Below are 6000 nucleotides of genomic sequence, written 5' to 3'. Positions count from 1 at the left end.
GGATCAGCTTCTTGGAGAAGGCAAATACACTGATATACAAAGACGATGTTTATATGATAACCAAACCTTAATTCTATGCTGCATGGCAGCCATGAATGCATGGGACAGAATTGAGGAAGCAGAAAAAAAATTGAATCATTCATAAAAGTTATACAGGACCCCAGAGAATCCTTCACAAATTTCTTACAATTGGCCTATTGGTATATTATATGTAAAATTTTATGTCTTCCTAAATGTTTGTTTCTGCTCTTCTCTACAGACATATAACATAAATGGTCTTTTTGTAGTCCCAGTCCAATTAAAAATTAAGGCTGGCTTTGGAGTTGGAAAATGGCTCTCTCCTTCTCTAAACCCAAGCATGTTGTTAAAAGGGAAATGCAAAATCTCTGTATCATGTCAGAAGAAAGAGCCATCTTCTGATATGGGAAAGAAGAAAATGGAAAAATTAAGGGACTCTTCTATTGCCACTAATCTCAATTCTTTGGTTCTATTTTGATTCTTTAAACTTTTCTTAAGGTATGAATTTTATATCAAAATTTATAAGAATTTTATATATATCTATAACTTTGTTATGATATTAATGGTCATTTAGAGTACTAATTCTAGAAAAAAGATTTCATTTAGCTGTCTATACATGTTTTTGTGTTCAAGTCTCTATCGGTTTTCTGCATGGAATCATGACCAGGTCTAACAGTGAATTTGAAGTCTCCAGAAAGATGATGGGGCCCCACAACAACAATTCCATGTAGACAATAATAATACCACTAAGCTGACAAACATCACCCAAAGATCAGCTTTGGACTACAAAACTGCTCAGAACAATTTTGAGATGGCTAGCTAAGATAATCCAACTTCACAGACTACTCAAACAAGGACTTGAGATATGCCCTGCACTTTGGCATTATGCAGAGAGTGGACAACAAATGACATAGCTACCTCTCCCAGAACTTGAGAATGAACCCCAAATTTTTCTTTTTGGAACCCCCTAAAGATGCCTTTTCCCACAAACAGCAGGAAGCAATTTTAAGAACACAATACCCACATTCCCAAGACGTGGGGTGGGGTGGGTGTTTTTTGGTCTTTTAATGGGTTTTAGGTTTGAGATAGTTGTCATTGTTTAGGAGGGTTGGTTACAAGTTGTTGTTGTTAATGGTCAGAAATGAGGAGAGGCAAGCCTCTAAGATTAAGAAGAAAAAACTGTTTCTCCAGAGAAAGTCCCCAAATCAACAAAAACTCAGAGAACTTTTAACAGAGTAATTTTTCAGAATACAAAAATAAGTAAAGGTACATAATTTTCAGAGAAACATCAATATAAATTATAACTAATAAAATCCCACAACATAGATGGCACCACTGATAAAAGGAGACACAAAGACACCTACAAATTTAACATGGTCCCTTAGACAAGAGCTACAAGATTCTCACCAAAATCAAAATAAAGAAAATCACGGACCATCACTCCAGCTGTGTTCTCTCCTTGGCCAATAATAGGAAATGGGTAGGGTGAGGAGGGATGTTCAAATAAAATTGGGTAGATTTGCTTGAAGCTTTCTGATGTTTCTACATTATAGAAAATAGTTTTGACTACTGAAAATATCTCAGTCTCTTTTAATAAAGAAAAGCATGTCTGCTAGGATTACTTAGAAACCATTTTGTTTCCTATGAGTGAAGATAGGATGTAAGTCTGCAACAGAGTGAGAAAATGAAAATGTTTCCAAACCAAATGCAAGATAACAGATTTTTAAATAAACATTGTATGATTTGTATGATACACCTAAAGCAACTTGTTTAGCTCTAATTGCTTTTTAAGTCATATGTGGTTTTGAAAACAAATCTTTCCTCATTTTTATGCATATGTTTGTATGTGTGTGACAGAGAGAGAGAATGTTTTCCCAGTGTGTACAGGTGACATATGGGAGAAGAGGGTTTCAGATCCCCTGGAACTGAAGTAGCCAGTGGCTATGAGTCTTCCCACTTGGGTACTGGTGCATGAACTCAGATCAACCCCCCCCCCAAAAAAAAATACTTGCTGAGTGACATCCCTAACCCACATAATACTTTTTATCCAATAAACTGTAAGTCTTTCACAGATTAACAACAACAAAAATGTAAATAAAGAAGTAAGTAAATAAATAATCCCTGGGAATCTGGTGAATCAATATTAAGATATTGGGCATGGGATCAGTTAGGCAGCCCATGGATCTTCCCCACTGTTACCCAAGAGCCAATATTCAGGGTTGCCCCTGGAGCTGTAACAGAACACCAGCTGCAGTTTCTTCTCCCCAGTCCATGTCTCCTGTGGATGCAACAGACCATCCCCACCTGATCCATTCTCTCCTTATCTCTGTGTTGCAGTCCCTAACTCAGGCAGACAATCCCTGCTCAACTATTTGTCATATCTGCCAGAAGACCAGATAGGCTGACCACAGATCTACTACATTATCTATTACCCCAGACCTGATTTTCACAGTTGCCCCTAGCACTGGAATAGATCACCAGAGGCAGCTTCCCCTCCCCCCTCTACACACCTCCTGTGGATCCCTAGGAAAATCTCCCCCTGGCCTCCCATTCCCCTAGCCTCCAACACCAGCAAGCACTCTCCCTTGAATACACCAGCCAAGTGCAGTTTACTGCCTTAAGCTTTACCCTGTGATCTAGCTATTGTCTAGTCTGTTTCCTCCTGTAGTGTACACAGTACACTGTTCCTCCTCTTCCATTCTGAATGGAGAAGCCATGCTCCACACACAAATCCTTTTCCTGTTACTACAACAGACAAACCACTATGTGACTCAAATTGGTAATTTTAGAATTCTGTGGTGCTACAGACCTGTAATCCAATAATTTAGGATGACTGTTCAGAAACATAGCAAGGGCAATGCCCTGTGGGTCTACAGACAGGGTTCAAGTCCACCTCAATCAACATCAGTGACTTTGATTCAAAACCACTTTTTGTAGTAGGACAGGCCCATAGGGTGAGGAAATTGGCTCAGACCAGTTGCCAAGGCATGGACATAATGTACTTCCTTTTGAGTCAACCTAGTCTGCCTGAAAGTCTAGCAACAGGTGCTGTCAGAGTTCCTAGTTGCTGTCATCAGAGGTCCTGATCATGTGGAGTCTGCCTGAGGGCCTAGCAACAGTCACTGTCAGAGTCCCTGATCAATGTCGAGTTCCTGATCATGCCCAGCCAATGAGGGATGACCACGCAGACTGGGTGCTGGGAAGAGGGTATATAAGGCCTTCTCTGTTATTGAATTAATGAGTTTGTTATTTGCCCTCAACTGACTACTGGTGTCTGTGCCTTCTTACCCCCTCCCCTGAGGGAGCTGCTAAGATCCAGCAACATCTTGAATGTAGGGCTTCTGTCACTTTGTTTCTCCCAGCGCAGGTTCTGATTGTCTCCCTCTCTTCACTCACAGTGCTTGACAGTGCCCCCAAGACAGTGTGTTTCAGTGAGAAGGCCCCTCAGGGTTGTGTTCTTTAGATCCCTTTGGCAGGTAAGCATTGGGACCCCTACTTCTTTCCCTCTTTTGTGTTCTCTGTCATGTTTGTCTGCTCATCCCTGGTACCTCTACATAAGGATTGACCCCCCCCCCCAGGAGGTGGAACCAAGGCTCGGCTCCCAAAGGCCATCCCTCATCCCTTGTCTGGCGACACTGTGTGGGCATATGACCATGGCCTAAAAAAACATGGAAATCCCCCACTAAGCACAAGACATAAGGGTCCTATACTAATTCCATCCCTGTTGACTGTCATCTTCTGACTGTTGTTTGCTTGCTGTTTCCCTCTAAAAGATGGGTAATCTCTTCATCATCCCCACCACCTCCCTGTCAGATATCTCTATGATATCCAATGATGAGACAGACAGTTTGCCCCCCACCCAAATCTGTCAAGGAGAAAGTAGCTGTCAGTTTGAATCCCAAATATCTGTCAGTTTGGGTCCCACCAAATCTGTTAAGGAGAATGTAGCTGTCAGTTTGGGTCCCACAAAATCCGTGAAGGTGAACATAGCTGTCAGTACGGCCCCCCTGGAATCTGTCAAGGAGAACATAGCTGTCAATTTGGACCCCGCAAAATTTGTCAAGGAGAATGTAGCTGTCAGTTTGGGTCCTGCCAAATATGTCAAAGAGAAGGCAGCTGTCATTAAGTCATGTGCTGCTACCTCCTCTGCTCCACTGCCACTGCTGGCAGCTACCCCTCTGCAACAGGATTTTTGGGGTGATCTACCCCAATACCTGACTGCCTCAGGAGGTGGCTACTCTTCTGTGGTGCCAGGTGTCTTACAACCCTCACAGCCTGTGCCACTGTCAGTCTGTAGGCCCATAAAAGCCTTCCCAGTCAATATGGGCCCAAACGCCAATGTCCAGCCCTGGATTCCCACCCCCATAGCTGATCTCTCCCTCATCTGGAAGACCACCAATGAGTCAGGCCCAGATTACCCCTACTTTCAGCAGGTCCTTGCTCAAACTTATTTCGATTGTAACTTATGCAGTTACAAACTTATTTCGATTGGTACTATTTGCTTAAAGCTGTGTTGGAGCCTGTAGTCTTTCTCAGTTGGAGATCAACCTATGATAATCATGCAGAATTCGAGGCCCAAACAAACATCTTACTTAATGTCCAGGTGACCTATGATATACTCACAGGGTGTGGGGAATATGTCCATCCTGTGCACCAGGCCTATTTTTAACAGGTCTTGGACCTGGCCCTCAAGGCCCTCATAGCCTGTACTCCCAGGGACCTCTTGGCTTACTTTGGCAATCTTATCCAACAGCCTGGGGAGCTCTTCAATGACTTCCTGGCCTGTGTCCCCAAGTAGATGGAACTTGCTGGGGATGTGGCAAACCAGGTCATTTGCAGCATGACTGCCCCCAGGCAAAACCTAGGACCCGATGCCCCAGATGCAATAAAGGATTTCATTGGGCAAAAGATTGCAGGTCTCAGCCTGCTGAAACACCAGCCTCTTTAAACTCCAGGTCCATGAGAAGGCAGGTCTTATGGTCCACAACCCAGCATGAGATCTGCACCCCCAATTCTAAGGGCCACTGTCCCCATGAGATCCACCACAATTGAGTCCCTAGCCCCATCCCATTGACATGGCTCTCAGATCAAGAAGTATGGGTAGAACAGTGACCTATAATTGAACCCAACCTGTCAATCCTAAAGGAATTAGTTGTAGAGCAGTTAAAGATGGGGCACATGGAATCATTCACAAGTAAACATAGTACCCCCATATTTGTTATCCCCAAGAAATAGGAACACAACCACCTCCTGCAGGACCTTTGTGTAGTTAATGGTCTAATGGAAAAAATGGTGTCTATACATCCAGACCTCCCCGACCCTAGCACTATACCTCCATCTTATTATATATTAGTTTTAGATATTAAGGATTGCTTTTTTCAAATCCCTCTGGTGCCACAGGATCAAGATCATTTTGCCTTTACTGTGTGGGAACCTAATATGCATAAACCAGCTAAGAGATATCAATGGACTGTTTTGCTCCAAGGAAGGAAGAATAGCCCCACTATTTGCCAGTTATGTTTCTCAAGCTTTGGTCAATGTTCCCAGGGATGTTCTTTTGATCCATAATATGGATAATCTCCTCTTGGCACACCCAGATGCAGCCTTTCTGCAAAAAGACTGCCAAAGGAGTATTAGAAGATCTTGCATTGTTACATCTGATGGAGGGTCTAGATAAGGTCCAAGTGGTACCCCCCTTTGCCTTTTTAGGATTTTCCATTGCTAAGCAGGTCTGCCCCCTTTCCTTTATATTGGAAATAAAGGAATTGTACTCACTCTTAGAATTACAATTATGTGGCATGGATAATTGGCTTAAATCTTTCTTGCTCATCCCTAACCAAGAGATAAGACACCTTTCATTGTTGGAGGGCCTTACCTGCCCTTCCACTAAGGTTAGGCTTACCCAAGAAGCTAAAGAGTTGCTACAAAATATTTTGGCCATTTTAGCCATCTCCAGCCTGCAACACCAAGATCCCCAAAGAC

The sequence above is a fragment of the Peromyscus californicus genome, unplaced genomic scaffold (assembly GCF_007827085.1).
Source record: "Peromyscus californicus insignis strain IS unplaced genomic scaffold, ASM782708v3 Scaffold_24__1_contigs__length_46423439, whole genome shotgun sequence".
Lineage (NCBI taxonomy): Eukaryota > Metazoa > Chordata > Mammalia > Rodentia > Cricetidae > Peromyscus > Peromyscus californicus.
The sequence above is the reverse complement of the archived record's forward strand: the minus strand, read 5'-3'. Positions refer to the sequence as shown.